General features: G+C 34.8%; 1 pseudogene; it reads right to left on the reverse strand.

Moving 5' to 3' along the window:
- Positions 1 to 15,756: 15,756 nt before the first annotated feature.
- Positions 15,757 to 18,937, reverse strand: LOC120156463 (annotated as a pseudogene).
- Between the last annotated feature and the right edge of the window lie 463 nt (positions 18,938 to 19,400).

The following is a 19,400-nucleotide window of genomic DNA, read 5'->3' on the forward strand; positions in this document are numbered from 1 at the left end:
GCATATGTATGTGTATATATATATTCTGAAGATGACATGGGATTGTTCAACGTTTAAGACCTTGAGAAAATATTAAAATTTTTGAAGGAGAAGAATGGGAAAAGGTTTGAATATTTGACCTTTGAAATGGTAAAAGTGTTAGAACATAGAACTTTGTCAAGACAAATAAAGTCGGCGGATTTTAGAATAAATCAAAAAACTTTGACGCAACAAGTGCCGCGTCAATGTCCTGACTCACTCCAGCGGTCGCTCCAGGTCCTGCCAATGTGATGGAGAGTTCTCTTTTACTTAAAAGTAAAATTCAATATATTTCAATTTTTTAGTTTAATTCTTGTGGATACAAATATAATATAAAGAGTATTTATTTTTTTGATTTAAATTTGGATTTTATTAAAATTCTTATAACCATAAGATGGATAATGAAAGTTTGTAAAATCAATATTTATCCTATTATACATTTAATAATTAAATTAGATAATTCATTTAAGTTGATATTTTACAGTTTTTTAATTGATATTAGTTTTAATTTCTTCTATTGTTTTGATATTTTTTAATATTGTATTATTTTTATAATTTTATAACTTAAAAAGATTTAAAAATAGATGATGACATTATTATTAGTATACTGTCGTAACCGTCTTTCGGTTGGGCCCGGAATTGGGCTTCGACTTAGGGAAATGGATTGGAGTCGCCACCGATCATTTATTTTAAAACAAATGGGTTGATCAGATACCCTATTTCTTACCTGATCTGCTTTGTACCAGAAACGTGTCGAGTTCGGGAGTCGGTTACGGTCAAGGAAGGATTAGCACCCTTGAACCGCCCTTTCGGTACCAATTAATTTGTCGGTTGTCTTTATTTGCGAAAATTAAAAATTAAAATTACCCAATTCGAATTACTTACCCTTTGATCGTTTGAAATTACCACTGAAAATGCCGAAAAATGTTAGATGGTAAAATAAAAATAAATGCGAAGAAAAAAAAGAAAAAAAATATATATACAATAATATAATAATAAAATAAAATGACAAAGATAAACAAAAGTTGGTAAAAAAGGAAAAGAATAAAATAATAAAAAAAATGAAAAAAAATTAGTTTAAAAGAATTAAAAAAAATAACATAATATATATATAATAAAAAATAAACAGAAATAATAAAAATAAAAATAATCAGTAAAAATAAAATTAAAAGAATAATAAAAAAAGATCTAAATGAAATATATAACACAAAAATAATATTAATAAAAAAAATAAATTAAATAATATTAAATAAGAACAAAGCAAAACATACATAAATGATTGAATTGAAATAATAACAAAACAAATGATGAAATTGAGAAGAAATCGAAGTAAAAGACCGATTAAGGGGTTTAAATGAAATATTTCAAAATCAGGGGACCAAAACATAATTCGCCCTTAATACTTGAAGGGCTATAGGAGAGTTTACCCCAAAAATTCACCTTCAGTCATTCACGTGGGTCTGTTCCATTTCTAACAAAGAAAGCCAAAATGATGACTTTTCTTTTCATTTTCCTCAAGCAAACGTGGGTCCCTCCTCTTTCAATTTCTAACCTCTTCATCAGCTCAGTGTCTCGACTTTTCAGGGCTAAAGCTTGTCTCCATGGCTCGTAGGGCAACTCCACCGTGTGTTGGAAACTGGTCACTTCAAGCTCGACATTTATGGAAGAAGCGAAGGTAGCTATTCACGCGGTGGAACTAGCGATGGATCTTGGGCTCCAAAAGTATCATAGTGGAAGGGGATTCTTCAATTTCGTTCCATAATCGGCGAACAGGGTGGCTCACATCTTGGCCATTGATGTAGAACCTTGGGACGAAGATCATTACTGGGTAGAGGAAGGACCTCACTTGTTTGCTACCACCCCTTTTTCAGATTCGAAGGTGAGTTTCCTCCGATGGGTTCCCAAAAATCCCCTCGAATACTCTGTATTTTCTCTATTTTTCGAATGAATTTTTTGTGTAATTTGCTTCCAATCTCTTCCTTTTTCCTCCATATTTTTGCCTCAATTATAGCCATGAAACTGGCTATTTTAGATAGATTTATAGAGTCCTATTCAAACTGAAACGCTCCTTTATTCAGTTTTAGAGTCCCACTTGGACTCAAATGCCTTGATTTAGTATTTTGACTTGGTTGTTATTCTTGTTACCGAGAAATACGAGGATAGTATTGTTGGGCAAAAATTTAGTGTCTACAGCTGCCCCTCTTTGTCCTTTTTCGTGGAACGAAAAATAGGACAAAGATAAAAAGACACAAATTTTGTCCATATCGAACGTCTTCTGCCGTAGAGTTGAAATCCGATGCAATGACTGATCTGTTAATTTAAATTGAATCACAAAATGACTCCCTCGTCGTGAGGTCGAGTTGAACTGGAAACTTCTGAGTACGATATCCTTCGTTGTGAAGTTGAAATCAAACTCAAAGCTTTTGGCAAGTGACTCCTGAATCGTCTTTTGGCTCAAGATACTTCGTCGTGAAGGTGGAACTTGACCTGAAGACTTTGGTGTTGATGTGTTACAGATGACTCATTCGTCGTGAAGTAAGGTCAACCTATTAGGGTATGATACCCTTCGTTGTGAAGTTGTATATGTATATGGCCCCTTTGTCGTGAAGTTGAGCCTGAGAATGGGATATCCTTCGTCGTGAAGTTGAAATCCAATGTAAGTTGCGTTGTTTCGAGGCCAATATCCTTCGCTGCGAAGTTGAAATTGACTCTGAAACTGGAAAGTGTGTTGACAGACACTCCTTCTTTGAGTTGAATATCCTTCACCGTGAAGTTAAAATCCAATCTAAAGATGGATGTTGCTTGTGTGCACGATTCCCTTCGTTGTGAGGTTGAAACCGTTGGTGACCCCTTCGTCGTGAAGTTGAGTCTGGAATTGGATATCCTTCATCGTGAAGTTGAAATCCAAGTAAGTAGCATTGTTCTAAGTCCAATATCCTCCGTCGTGAAGTTGAAATTGGCTCTGGAACCGGGAAATTGGTTGTTGACAACCAGCCGTCCCTTCGTTGTGAAGTTGAACTTGTGTTGTCTCGAGTCCAACATCCTTCGTTGTGAAGTTGAACTACGTTGTCTGGAGTCCAATATCCTTCGTTGTGAAGTTGAAATTGGCTCTGAAATTGAGAAGTTGGTTATTGACAACCAGCGGTCCCTTCGTCGTGAAGTTGAACTTGCGTTGTTTGGAGTCCAATATCCTTCGTTGTGAAGTTGAAATTGGCTCTGAAATTGAGAAGTTGTTTGTTGACAACCAGCGGTCCCTTCGTCGTGAAGTTGAACTTACGTTGTCTGGAGTCCAATATCCTTCGTTGTGAAGTTGAAATTGGCTCTGAAATTGAGAAGTTGGTTATTGACAACCAGCGGTCCCTTCGTCGTGAAGTTGAACTTGCGTTGTCTGGAGTCCAATATCCTTCGTTGTGAAGTTGAAATTGGCTCTGAAATTGAGAAGTTGTTTGTTGACAACCAGCGGTCCCTTCGTCGTGAAGTTGAACTTGCGTTGTCTGGAGTCCAATATCCTTCGTTGTGAAGTTGAAATTGGCTCTGAAATTGAGAAGTTGTTTGTTGACAACCAGCGGTCCCTTCGTCGTGAAGTTGAACATGCGTTGTCTGGAGTCCAATATCCTTCGCTGTGAAGTTGAAATTGGCTCTGAAATTGAGAAGTTGTTTGTTGACAACCAGCGGTCCCTTCGTCGTGAAGTTGAACATGCGTTGTCTGGAGTCCAATATCCTTCGCTGTGAAGTTGAAATTGGCTCTGAAATTGAGAAGTTGTTTGTTGACAACCAGCGGTCCCTTCGTCGTGAAGTTGAACATGCGTTGTCTGGAGTCCAATTTTCTTCGTGCTCATGGTTGAGTTTGTGTCGAACTGGATTTGTTTTGAACTGGTTCTCGAACCTATCTGAAATTGGCTCTAAGATGTCAAGTCGGTTGAGGTGTAGCTTCTTACTGCCGAGTTAATCAACCACCATCCTTCTTTGAAGGCGCTTGAGAATCGAGTATCCTTTATCCTGAAGTCAAAACTTGACTCTAAAAGCTGCAAAAACGTGTATGCTAAAATGATGAATGTGATGCACCTAAGTATGTTTAAGATGCATGGAATATGAATGAATTATGTGTTATCTTCTGGATGGAGTCTCGTGCTTTGTCTGTCAATCAGGTCATTGGAATGGATCGTGCCCCATTTGCTTCCTGAGCTTTGGCTTTACAGACCTTTCATATCTGAGACTGTTCTGCTTGAAAATGTTTTTCTCCCTTTTCTTGTTTTAGGAGAGAGACATGATAAAAATGTTGTAAAATATTGTTCGCAATTGAATCAAATTGTAAATGTGAGTTCAAAAAATATCAAAGGAATCAACAGCTCTTTTAATGCTTTCCGAGTTACAAATCTTTGACAAATGTTCAAATGGATGAGTTGACTTTAGGTTAGCCTCCTTTCTAAGGTTTTGGTAACCCAAAATGTTATTTTTTTTAAATATCGAAATATGCTTTGGCATTTCATTTGGGTGCGGACATAATGAAGCAACTAGAATGACCAATTACTAGACATTTTATTTCGGTCCTCTGAAATCTTCCATTTGTTCAAGCTTTGTAGGCTCCTCCAACAAAGGCAGTGCGAAAAATATCAGTCTAAAAATGAAATTCTTGAGTGCTCGTGTGTAGTCGACTATAACAGGTGTTCCTTAACTCCCTTAGTCCAATATTACCGAAAATTTCTTGCTCAGATAAATTTGATTTAATTTTCCATAGTTTGGCTAGCTGAATCCATAAAGTCGGGGCGTTTAACCAATTACTTTAGAGGGACAGCTTAACATTATAATCACTTTTATCAGGTTTAACTGAAGGGTTCATCTCATCACAAAGTCTTCGGCCTGACAAAAGCAGTGGAGCAAACACCGAATCGCCAAGTGTCCGAGCAATGTCATGGTTTGAATACAATCTATTCATAAAGCCAGGGCTTTCGAGTTTCCTCTGTAACCAATTGCCTTAGTGGAATAGCTCAGTTTTACAGATTTAATTTCTTAAGATTGTCAAGAAGAACCTGTTATAGTCTAGGTGTTTGTTGAAAAAAAAAATCATCTTTAGAGTTCAATTTTCAAGCAACTGACCTAAACTAGATTCACTTACTCGACTATTCCATCTGTGAAGATCATTATCATCACTGAACGTCTTAAATAAAAAGTATAATAATGTCATATGCAAAAGGGTGCCCCATGTTGTCCGCACCTTATGAAAGGAAAATGTTATATTGGTTAATTACAAGAGCAGGGTACGGTGTTTGAGTGTATATTCTGGGTAAAGTCAAATTCCTTGTTTTAAATCATGTTACTTCGTCAAAGATATGTAACTTTGAATTATTTCAGAGTTTCTTAATTCAGATGATATTCAAAGAGTTGCAAGTTTGCAAATGTGATTCATTGTTTAACATCTTTAAAGTAACATAAATTTATTTAAAAGTCCTTACAAAAACTTGAGAAAAAAAATGAAAAAACAAATTCAAACAAAATGTCTCAAATGATGAAATGGTCTTCCTCACTTAGATGCCCCCAAGTTGTTGAAGTCGATCCGATTCTTGTTACGTATTTTATATATGATTCTCTTGATTGTGGAGTAATTCTCGATAGTGCGCCCTGGGACTCCGCTATGATTTTCGTAATGAGCGTTCTCACCATACTATCTGGGGTACGGGGCTACATGGATTTCTCTGGATATGGTGACACCACTTGTGCGTCAAACAACTGTTGGTAAAGCTCCTTATATGTCATAGGATCAAAATGTTCTCATTTTTTATGAGACATGTGAATGTAAAAAAGGAAAAATAATACGAATGTAAAGAAAAATAACAAAATGCACGATATGTCTGAATGCATGATGCATGAAATGTTTGAGGCATTGATCCAAAAAATGTACCTGTTATTATAAATAATCCTTATTTGGCCAAAAGTGTTACGTCTTAAGAGACAAAAATATTTTGAAGGCATAGACCCCGAACAGCTTCTGATAGATTGACTAGTCTTCTGCCTTCGTCTGTCACCGGTTGAATACCCTGTCAAACCGTTCCGGCTCCTTTGGCTAAAATGTGCAAATAACGAGCTGTTTGCCCCCAAAAGGTCTCGAAGGACTGCATCTCCGGCTTTCACTATCTGCCGAGCTTGTTTCTAACGAAAATGCCATTGGAGCGAGAGAAACTATCCAAAGCTTGCTTCTTGAATTCATCGGCAATGACATCCAGCTCAGCTAGGGTTTCACCATCTTGTTCTTGTAGTTTTCGAAAGGAGCGACCGGGTCAGTGACCTTTTCCTGATCTTGCCCCTGCAACTTTGTCTTTGAGTATTCTTTGACCGCGGTTGGACTTCTGAGTTTTTTTATCTCCTTGTATTATAACCCCTTTGTCCGTTAATGCAGATTATTTACGTTTAACAAACACATTTTTGGTGGATCAACACCTCGTTTTAATGATGCGAATGATAAAGAAAATGCCAAAGAAAAAAATGAAAGGGAGGAAAAACAAGTTAGTGAGATAAGGAAAATAATAAAAAAATGATGAAAATGAAAAGTCCTACCCCACATGATATCTACCCCACATGTTTATTATTCCTACCCGGACATGATTTCTATCCCACGTGCTAATTTCAAACAAATCCTAACCGCATATTTGTCTAGTTCGCATGCTTGGAGCAGAAAATATAGCAGGAAATAAAAATAGCCTAGGGTTTGGAATGAGGTTTTGGGGTGGGCTCTAATTCCTTATAATCTCCCGATTTAGGTTCTAAAAAGGTACTCGAGTTCTCTTTGCTGTTGCCCCCTTGGGCTTGTCAGACCCTTAGTCCTAAGCCCATTACAAGCTTGTGTGGACTAAGTTAAACTCGAGAGGAAACATTCCCTTATGCCCGCACGGTGAATAAATTCACACGAAGACATAAGGTATATGAATCCCGAAGGCTACTTGCTAGGCATATGCGGTGAATAAATTCACACGAATGCGTCGCTTTCACCCCCACTTAAAAGGGTTTGGAGCTCGGGTATAGAGCCAAAGATGAAAAATGTGAAATCACTGAACAAACGTTAGTACAACTATTTATTTGAAAAATAATCAAAGGTAAATAATTGGAATCGAATAAATAAATTAAAATTTAAATTTACAATTTTCGCATAAAAAGACAACGAAAAATTAATTCTGGCCTGACTCACTTACCTGTCCCCAGCGGAGTCGCCAAGCTGTCGTAACCGTCTTTCGGTTGGGCCCGGAATTGGGCTTCGACTTAGGGAAATGGATTGGAGTCGCCACCGATCATTTATTTTAAAACAAATGGGTTGATCAGATACCCTATTTCTTACCTGATCTGCTTTGTACCAGAAACGTGTCGAGTTCGGGAGTCGGTTACGGTCAAGGAAGGATTAGCACCCTTGAACCGCCCTTTCGGTACCAATTAATTTGTCTGTTGTCTTTATTTGCGAAAATTAAAAATTAAAATTACCCAATTCGAATTACTTACCCTTTGATCGTTTGAAATTACCACTGAAAATGCCGAAAAATGTTAGATGGTAAAATAAAAATAAATGCGAAGAAAAAAAAGGAAAAAATATATATATACAATAATATAATAATAAAATAAATGACAAAGATAAACAAAAGTTGGTAAAAAAGGAAAAGAATAAAATAATAAAAAAATGAAAAAAAAATTAGTTTAAAAGAATTAAAAAAATAACATAATATATATATATAATAAAAAAATAAACAGAAATAATAAAAATAAAAATAATCAGTAAAAAATAAAATTAAAAGAATAATAAAAAAAGATCTAAATGAAATATAACACAAAAATAATATTAATAAAAAAATAAATTAATAATATTAAATAAGAACAAAGCAAAACATACATAAATGATTGAATTGAAATAATAACAAAACAAATGATGAAATTGAGAAGAAATCGAAGTAAAAGACCGATTAAGGGGTTTAAATGAAATATTTCAAAATCAGGGGACCAAAACATAATTCGCCCTTAATACTTGAAGGGCTATAGGAGAGTTTACCCCAAAAATTCACCTTCAGTCATTCACGTGGGTCTGTTCCATTTCTAACAAAGAAAGCCAAAATGATGACTTTTCTTTTCATTTTCCTCAAGCAAACGTGGGTCCCTCCTATTTCAATTTCTAACCTCTTCATCAGCTCAGTGTCTCGACTTTTCAGGGCTAAAGCTTGTCTCCATGGCTCGTAGGGCAACTCCACCGTGTGTTGGAAACTGGTCACTTCAAGCTCGACATTTATGGAAGAAGCGAAGGTAGCTATTCACGCGGTGGAACTAGCGATGGATCTTGGGCTCCAAAAGTATCATAGTGGAAGGGGATTCTTCAATTTCGTTCCATAATCGGCGAACAGGGTGGCTCACATCTTGGCCATTGATGTAGAACCTTGGGACGAAGATCATTACTGGGTAGAGGAAGGATCTCACTTGTTTGCTACCACCCCTTTTTCAGATTCGAAGGTGAGTTCCCTCCGATGGGTTCCCAAAAATCCCCTCGAATACTCTGTATTTTCTCTATTTTTCGAATGAATTTTTTGTGTAATTTGCTTCCAATCTCTTCCTTTTTCCTCCATATTTTTGCCTCAATTTATAGCCATGAAACTGGCTATTTTTAGATAGATTTGTAGAGTCCTATTCAAACTGAAACGCTCCTTTATTCAGTTTTAGAGTCCCACTTGGACTCAAATGCCTTGATTTAGTATTTTGACTTGGTTGTTATTCTTGTTACCGAGAAATACGAGGATAGTATTGTTGGGCAAAAAATTAGTGTCTACATATACGATATAATCTTATGTTATCACATCATTAAAAATTAACACATTGAGTGTTTTTAGTGTTTAAAAAGAATGTTGTTCTCTTTTGAAACCATGAGTTCGAGCAGCTACGTCGTAAGGTGTGTATGTGTTATCAATGATTAAGAAAGATTGTGAACAAATACTATGTAATCAAATTAAAATTCAGATACTAACTTGAGAGCAAAAAAAATTTTAGGTACCAACTTAGAAGAATGTACCTTATTCAAGTACTAGATATATATATATATTTACGTATGTATTTTATTATGTTAACATAAAATATATTAAATATATTATTTTTTATAAGTTAAATATAATAAAAAATTAATTATTGGACAGTAATTTATTTGGTATTTTGCATCCCCCCCCCCCACACACACATCTCCATGCACCCAACGCGTCCCAAACGCGCAAGCAAAATTTTCTTTTATGCCGAGGAAATTGGCGTCGTTTATAGTATGTTGACGTGTGGATCATATACAACTTGTTAAGCGCGTAGGCGTAGTAAATTGGGAAACACGGTGTTTGGGCCTTGTGGGACGAAACGGCGAACATATATCAAATGTAGAAAATTGTGTGTTGTTAAAATTGTGACAACTAATAGAGTGTCTCGGCCCTTGACTACGGGCTTCGTATATCTTTTAGGGTAAACTACATTTTAGTATTTAAACTATCAGTTTTATTTCATTTTAATACTTAAATTTTTATTTGTTTTAAAATCATACCTAACATTTATTTTTTTGTTTTGTTTTGGTACATCACGTTAAAATCTTAGCAGAACTATTACAACATAATATTTTTTATGAGTAAATTACATCATTCATCACTCAACTATCTTCTCACTCCTATTTTGGTCGTTGAAGTTTAATTTTTTAATTTAATTACTTAACTTTCAAATTACTCCTAATTTAATCACTCTAACTTTCAAATTTATTTTTTATTTTAATTATATAATAATAAAATAATAAAAAATGTCATGTCACAAAAATTATTAATAAAATAAATTTTAATAATTAAAACATGAGCAATTTAAAAGTTGAGTAGTTAAATTGAAATATTTAAACTTTAGTGAACAAAATAGGAGTGAGAAGATAGTTAAGTGATGAATGATGTAATTTAACCATTAAAAATGCCATAGCAATTCCGTCAAGTTTTTAATGGCGAGATATTAAAATGAAACAAAAAGTAAATGTTAGGTTTAGTTTTGAAACAAATGAAGTTTAGATACTAAAACCAAAAAAAACTAAAAGTTTAGGACAAAGAAAGCCAAAATGATGACTTTTCTTTTCATTTTCCTCAAGCAAACGTGGGTCCCTCCTATTTCAATTTCTAACCTCTTCATCAGCTCAGTGTCTCGACTTTTCAGGGCTAAAGCTTGTCTCCATGGCTCGTAGGGCAACTCCACCGTGTGTTGGAAACTGGTCACTTCAAGCTCGACATTTATGGAAGAAGCGAAGGTAGCTATTCACGCGGTGGAACTAGCGATGGATCTTGGGCTCCAAAAGTATCATAGTGGAAGGGGATTCTTCAATTTCGTTCCATAATCGGCGAACAGGGTGGCTCACATCTTGGCCATTGATGTAGAACCTTGGGACGAAGATCATTACTGGGTAGAGGAAGGACCTCACTTGTTTGCTACCACCCCTTTTTCAGATTCGAAGGTGAGTTCCCTCCGATGGGTTCCCAAAAATCCCCTCGAATACTATGTATTTTCTCTATTTTTCGAATGAATTTTTTGTGTAATTTGCTTCCAATCTCTTCCTTTTTCCTCCATATTTTTGCCTCAATTTATAGCCATGAAACTGGCTATTTTTAGATAGATTTGTAGAGTCCTATTCAAACTGAAACGCTCCTTTATTCAGTTTTAGAGTCCCACTTGGACTCAAATGCCTTGATTTAGTATTTTGACTTGGTTGTTATTCTTGTTACCGAGAAATACGAGGATAGTATTGTTGGGCAAAAAATTAGTGTCTACATATACGATATAATCTTATGTTATCACATCATTAAAAATTAACACATTGAGTGTTTTTAGTGTTTAAAAAGAATGTTGTTCTCTTTTGAAACCATGAGTTCGAGCAGCTACGTCGTAAGGTGTGTATGTGTTATCAATGATTAAGAAAGATTGTGAACAAATACTATGTAATCAAATTAAAATTCAGATACTAACTTGAGAGCAAAAAAAATTTTAGGTACCAACTTAGAAGAATGTACCTTATTCAAGTACTAGATATATATATATTTACGTATGTATTTTATTATGTTAACATAAAATATATTAAATATTATTTTTTATAAGTTAAATATAATAAAAATTAATTATTGGACAGTAATTTATTTGGTATTTTGCATCCCCCCCCCCCCCCCACACACATCTCCATGCACCCAACGCGTCCCAAACGCGCAAGCAAAATTTTCTTTTATGCCGAGGAAATTGGCGTCGTTTATAGTATGTTGACGTGTGGATCATATACAACTTGTTAAGCGCGTAGGCGTAGTAAATTGGGAAACACGGTGTTTGGGCCTTGTGGGACGAAACGGCGAACATATATCAAATGTAGAAAATTGTGTGTTGTTAAAATTGTGACAACTAATAGAGTGTCTCGGCCCTTGACTACGGGCTTCGTATATCTTTTAGGGTAAACTACATTTTAGTATTTAAACTATCAGTTTTATTTCATTTTAATACTTAAATTTTTATTTGTTTTAAAATCATACCTAACATTTATTTTTTGTTTTGTTTTGGTACATCACGTTAAAATCTTAGCAGAACTATTACAACATAATATTTTTTATGAGTAAATTACATCATTCATCACTCAACTATCTTCTCACTCCTATTTTGGTCGTTGAAGTTTAATTTTTTAATTTAATTACTTAACTTTCAAATTACTCCTAATTTAATCACTCTAACTTTCAAATTTATTTTTTATTTTAATTATATAATAATAAAATAATAAAAAATGTCATGTCACAAAAATTATTAATAAAATAAATTTTAATAATTAAAACATGAGCAATTTAAAAGTTGAGTAGTTAAATTGAAATATTTAAACTTTAGTGAACAAAATAGGAGTGAGAAGATAGTTAAGTGATGAATGATGTAATTTAACCATTAAAAATGCCATAGCAATTCCGTCAAGTTTTTAATGGCGAGATATTAAAATGAAACAAAAAGTAAATGTTAGGTTTAGTTTTGAAACAAATGAAGTTTAGATACTAAAACCAAAAAAAACTAAAAGTTTAGGTACTAAACATGTAATTTACCCAATCTTTTATTGAAGAGCAAAGTATACAAATGGTTCCCTGGATTATAAGACGATGCTTTGCGGAGTCTTTGGACTATTAAAAATTATAAAATAATCATCCGATTATAGGATATTTTTTTATTGAGCAACGTGACTATTAAAAGTTATAAAATGGTCACCCGACCATTCGTATATTCTAAACTTGTCATTTTCTATTAAAAATTTGACGGTCGTCTGAGCTAAACGTCAACATGCTGATTGAAATATAATAAAATCATATTTTAACGATATATATTAATATCATCATTGCTTTCAATAATTGACTTGATTAATATAATATAATCATAATCAATCATTTTAATGAATAATCGAATTGATGATTGAAAAGTATATGTATTTATAATATAATAAACCTAAAGATTCACATATTATAAGACTCGAATTAGTAAAAGTTCGAACTTCGGTCAACATATGACATTTATATATATATATATAGGGTGTTGAAATTATGAAGCCAGAAATGCATGGGAGGAAGAGAAAGAAAAATATGAACTGCTTTGTTGTTGGCTGTACATGAAGGACTTTGATTAGGGTTATGACTTATGACCTTGAACAGTATGGAATTATGGGTTGCTTCAAAAGCTTGTATGATATGAAAGACTAACCCAATTTAAGATCGCTCCAATGATACATCCTTGAACACAAGTTTATAAGACAGGAAGAGCATTCATGCTATATCTAATGTCCAAATCCTATCCTAACCTAAGTCCACTTATCAAATATGAAATATCCAACCCCAAACCTACTTACTTTATATCTTACATTTTATATCCATTAATCTCGGTCAAATATTAGAAATGGTTATTTATTTATTTTATTATAATTACTGTCCTTTTGTGTATTGTATATGGACTTTTATGCCGCTGTTATTATAATAAAGTTAGATACACGAACAAACGTATAATTTTATGTTAAAGGGATAAAATTTAAAATCTTTAAAAGATGAAGAATTTATAAAATTATAGGGAACAAAAATATATTATCAATAGAAGATATAAAGAACAAATCTAAAATATATGGTCATTTTATGATTGTTCGATAAATTTAATAATCATTTTGCAAATGTTTGAACATTATAATGTCCATTTTATAGCTTTTAAAAGTTTTGACCGAAATAATCAATTTGAGTATAGTTCAATGACCTCTAGTGTATTTTATTGCATAATTTATTATAACATCGTAATAATTATTTTGTAATAGATCAATAAATTTAATGACCGGTTTATAATTTTTAAAAGTTAAATGGCTAAAACTATCACCTAAACACTAATTCAATGACCTCTAGTGAATTTTAACCTACAAAATTATGACTTTGACTTTGAAGTTTTACATATAATTTTTTGCATTATAAAAATAGTTGAATATCATTTTATAATTACGCCAGACGATGTAAAAACCCATATAAATAAAAACATGCTGATCACCCATTGGAAGCAAAAGAATGAGCTGAAAAAGCATTCAAAATGGGGTGTTTGATTCAAGCTTAGTTGGCTACAAGAAGTAATAATAGATCGTTCAAACACCGTCTTCCACCGCTCTCATACACTGTGATTTTATGGAAAATTCTTCACCCAATAATGCATCCCAACCCGATTCCACAAGCAAAGGGAAGCTAAAAATAACAAAGCAAAGCTAAACACGCTAATGACAAGTAAATGAGAAAAAAAAACAGAGTGGAACATAAAATTTTATGTTGTAAATATATAATTTTAAAAATATATATTATACGAAAATTTAAACTTTTTAGATAAAATAACAACCTCCCAACGCCCTTCCATTCATATGATTATCATGTGGATTTTTTTATTAAAAGTGGAGGTTAACAAAAGAAAGTTGCATATAAACAAGTTCAAATCACGTCGCACTGAAGAATCCCTAGATAGAGATTGAAATCATACGATTAAACGTGAGCACATGCAAGCCAAATTATAATACAGCTAAGATTTAGACCCACCCACCACAACACGCGTCACATGTACTTTCATTCACTCTTTTGATGCAACATCCTTCTCACGTTGTCTGTGGACGTTGAAAATACCCACATTCCCAAATACTCCAAAACTATCCACTTACAAGATGGATACTTGATTTGAACGGTTCTAATTTAATTATTTTAGATCGGTTTTTTTCTTTAGAATTTAAATTTAAAATTAAAAAGTTGATTAGATCTGAATTCATATTCTAATTTTAGATGAAAAAATTTAATTTTTAAGTCGAATTTGAATAAATAAAAAATATGAAATGAACCAGGGCAATCACTATTCACTTATCATTTATTTGGATAAGCTTGGCCACGTTAATAATATCTGTGTGAAAGTGGAGAATATTGTTGACGTTATACAGCTGGCATGCAATTCCACGTAGACATAAAACCACTCCATCTACGACAAGTGTCATGCTGTGAGGCAATCAGACAAGTGGCACGACATAGATCTTTTAGACATTCGTGTCTGGGTGAGGATGAGTTGTTTGCCTCACAAAAATAAAAAAGGAAGACTGGTAGCGTCGGTGAGAGTTAAAAAAACGAATCCCTTTCTTTAAGCACTTGATTCGATCAATGGGGTTTGTTGACTAATCATGTAATTAAAATTAGGATAAACTACGATTTTAGTGTCTAAACTATCAATTTTGATCCATTTTAGTACTTAAACTTTCAATTTTTTCAAAACTATGTCTAATATTTAATTTTTGTTTCATTTTAGTATTCTACCTTTAAAAACTTAAGGGGTTTAATACCTAAACTATCAGTTTTGGTCCGTTTTCATATCTAAACTTTCATTTTTTTTTCAAAACTTAACTTTAAGTTTTGAACGAGGTACTAAAATGAAACAAAAACTAAATGCTATACATGATTTTAATTTTTTTTTGAAAGTTTAGGTACTAAAACGGACTAAAACTGATAGTCTAGATACTAAACACATAGTTTACCCTTAAATTATTACAAGGTGGATCCTTTCTCTCTTGTAGCCAATAGAATTATGACACATGGCACTCTTATATGATAATCTTCAAATGGCTTCATTTATATTTTATATACTTTTTCAATCAATGTAATAAATACACATTAAAATTGGGATTTAGTTACCATTTATATTAAAAATATTAAAAGTAAATTGATATTTTTTCAGCACATAAGGTAGAGTTTTATTACACACGTTACAACTTTTATTACCATTTATACAATAAAAAAATGGATTTAACTTATGGTAGTTTGAATAAGATTTAAACCTCCTAAAAGCTGGCTGCTTGTGGCTTAAGTAAATGAATAGTATCGCAAAAGGACCAAAGTGGGAATTTTACAATAGTCGAGAGGCCAAAATAGGTAATAAACCCAAAAATAATGTTGTAGAGATGATCACTACAGATAATAAGGTTTTCCTAACATGAAACAATTGTGGCTTAAGTAAATGAATAGTATCGCAAAAGGACCAAAGTGGGAATTTTACAATAGTCGAGAGGCCAAAATAGGTAATAAACCCAAAAATAATGTTGTAGAGATGATCACTACAGATAATAAGGTTTTCCTAACATGAAACAATCAATACTAAATGCTTTGGCCAGTCTACCAAGAATTGAAATGAAGAGCCATCAGCATAAGGTTTTTCTTGATTACATTTGAAAAATTTTAGTTGTTAAAACTACATGGATTAAATAAACGGGAGAAGAAAATCGGCTCCGACGAACTATAGCCAAAGTAAGCGAAGCCAACAATGAGAAAATGAACATTTAGGAGGAATGAACAAACACAAACATCTCGGAGAACTATGGACTGACACTAGAACTTGACTTGTTTCTTTGTGTCTATCATCGAGCATCTGCTGATGCGAATGAATCTGCAAACCCGGGTGGCCGGCATGGTATATTGGTCTGTGTAGTGTCTGTGCTGCCTAGAAATGATGAAGAGTCGTCCAAATTGATGTTCCCTTCGGACGCTTGCCACTTTTTAAGTGCTTGTGGTAAAGTTAATTCGAGGACGATACCGTATATGTCGTCGGAGTCAGGTTCTGAAGGTTTCCAGAGCTTTGCTAGTGATGACAGCACGTTGACCACGTGACTCATATCTGGCCTTTGGTAGGGCTCCCTTGCACAACAGTGGCCAGCCAGCTCGGACCCTGTGCTAACACTGGCGAGTGTTTCCTCGTCAAGCTCGATGGTTGCGTCAATGGCCTTCCGGAATGAGTCCACCTTTGTGGTTACTCGTCCCGTAACTGCAAAAATGTAAGCAATGCCAGAAAATTTATTATATGCTTATGTAATGAAATCAGGAAAATTCACAAATAAATTCATTAAAAAGAATTCTAGCTAGTGTTGACACAAGAAAAATGCCAAATTACCTGGATACTCTGGTGTTAAGTACCCAAATGTTCCTGCGAGTCTTGTTTCGATATATTGTTTGCCATCCAAAGGAGCAAGACGAACCAAGCCAAAATCAGCAACCTTGGCGCGCATATCGTCTCCTAGGAGAATATTAGATGGCTTAAGGTCACGATGAATGAAACTCTGTTGCGCCAGACCATGTAGATACTCAACACCTCGAGCAACATCAAGGGCAATTGTAAGTCGTCTAGTCCATTCAAGTGGTTTCAATCCTTCAGCCTCCCAGTTGAATAGGTGCCTACTAAGAGTCCCTTGAGGCATATATTCATAAACAAGAAGCCTTTCATTTCCATCCAAGCAATATCCAAGAAGTGTGACTAAATGGCGGTGACGAACCTTAGTAAGAACTGCAATCTCGGACTTAAACTCAGCCAAACCTTTATCGCTCACGACACCGGACTCCATCCTTTTCACTGCAATCTTCGACCCATCATGCAATTCCCCTTTGTAAACTGTACCAAACCCACCTCTGCCCAATACATTTTCCTCACTGAAATTATTTGTCACTTCGCTCGAAACTTGAATCGAAATCACCATGCTGCCAGCCTCAACCAAGTGAACATCACTCGGTCTGCTGCTCACGTGGCTGAAAGTTTCACTTCCACCAGTGATGCTCGATCCGACAACAGTGATTTTAACTCCATCTTGGTCACCGGAATGATGAGGATGTATGACCACAGTAGTTGGACTCTGCACCCTACCAGCACGCTTTCCTCTTTTAGCATACAAACAGACACTCAAACCAACAAGACCCAAGCCACAAACTGCACCGATAACAGAACCCACAACTGTCCCCATTTTCGATATATTTTCACCATTCCCAGATAAACTACTGCTGCTGGGAGATCCACCAGGGGACCTACCTTCTGGTGTAGGAGCCATTTCTTTTCCAATATCAGGGTTACCGGCAAACATTAGAGAGACATTTGGCCCAAAAGATGGTATTTTCGCGTACAGCTTGTTGTTTGAAACATCTAATCGCGTGAGCTTCCGCAATGTAGTGAGCTCCGTCGGTATCGTCCCGGTGAGATTATTACCAGAAAGATCCAAGGTTGTCAATGAATTAAGCTTCGCAAAATCACTCGAAATCATACCGGTAAACCCTTTTTTTGCAAAGAGAACAGACACAATATTTCCTTGAGCACAAGAGATACCCAACCAGATATCGCAAGGATCATTCCCTTTCCAATTATCGGCGAAATTCTCCGGATAATCAACTGATTCCATTATAGACAACAATATATTAACACGATCATCACAAGCAACACCAGGATCATCCAAGAAAAATCTGTTACTACCAGGAGTCATATCTACAATTACACCATCAGTAAACTTGGGGGTTGGCCCTTGAAGTTCATTATTAGTCAAATTCACTATATGTAATGTCTTCAAGTTAAGCAAAGGCATAGGAACAACACCAGTGAACTGATTATCTCTCAGACTCAACTTTTTCAACCCTGATAACATCGAAAAATCGGGCAAGGGACCCGAAAACTGGTTCCCATGCAACCATACTTCTTGCGAAGAAGACATGTTTTGTATCACTTCGATTGTCCCAGTCAAACTCTGCCCGTTAACCCACAGAGACTGAATACCCGAACCGGCTAACCAGGCAGGCAAGTCTCCTTCAAGGTTGTTCATGGCCACATGCAATTCTTGCAAACCTGGGAAAGTAACAGAGTCAAACAAACCTGGAAATCTCCCTTCGATATTAGCCTTGTTGGCAGAGAATGTTATCAAGGTAGTTGCTTCCTTTATGCTCTCTGGAATCTCCCAAGGATCGAAAGGGTTGTTATCGATATAGATACGAGATAATGAACCCAAGCCAGTAAAGAAATCTGGAGGGAAAGAAGAGAAATTGTTGTTGAGAAAGCTTCTTGCAATTGGCTTAAACCAGCAAAGCTTGGATTGGACCACTGATTTGGTCGTTAATAACTTCAAAGATTTTAAGCTCAGACAAATCTTTGATATCAGAAGCAAGGGTTCCACCAACATTTTGACTGAGAATTTGAATCCTGGTCACCCTCTGGTTTTCACAGCCAACATGAGCCCATTTGCAAGGATCAGAGTCGGACCAATAAAGGGAAGATGGGATCTTTAAGCTTGCTTTGAGCTTTTCCATGGCCGGAGAGTCCGGGCTAGTTTGAGAAGAAACCAACGAAGCAAACAAGAGAAGAACCAAAAGAAAACAACCCAAGAAACGGGATTTCTCCATTGTTATTTTTTCTTGGGAAAATTGAGAGAGAAAGTGAGGAATCTGAAGCGTTAGTTGAAAACTTTATGTTACTGTTGTTGGCTGAATGGTTTTCTTCTTCAAGGGTTTATGAGGCATTGATGATATGATGAAATGGAGAGCCGCATAAGAGGAGAGAAAGAAAAAAAAAGGGAAGGTAAGGAAGAAAGTGAAAGAGCGGTGATTGAGAAAGAATGAAACGGCGGGGAGACAAACCAAAGAGAGAAAAAAACGAGGGACAAACTTAAACCAAATAAAATAAAGGGTAAAGTATATAAATAATCCTCAAACTTTTATGGAGATTGCATTTTTGTCACTAAAATTTTAAAAATTGCAATATTGTTATTGAACTTTTAGTTCATTTTCAAAATAGTCCCTGTCGTTACCTTCGTCAGTTTTTGCTGACGTGGCACGTTAACTCCATAAAACAACAACCCCCAGGTCTTCTTCTTCTTCTTCTTCTTTCTTTCTTTCTTCTTTCTTCTTCCTTCTTCTTCTGAACTTTTAAAATTATATTTGTATAATTTTGTATAATGTTATATATGTATTTTTTAAAATTATATATGTCCAAGCAATTATCAAAACCCAAGCCCAATTAAATTTTATGCCCATCACCCAAAAAATCCAATACATATAAAGGTAAATCCAATA

Source organism: Hibiscus syriacus, unplaced genomic scaffold, assembly GCF_006381635.1.
Source record: "Hibiscus syriacus cultivar Baekdansim isolate YM2019G1 unplaced genomic scaffold, ASM638163v2 tig00111220_pilon, whole genome shotgun sequence".
NCBI classification, from domain to species: Eukaryota; Viridiplantae; Streptophyta; class Magnoliopsida; order Malvales; family Malvaceae; genus Hibiscus; species Hibiscus syriacus.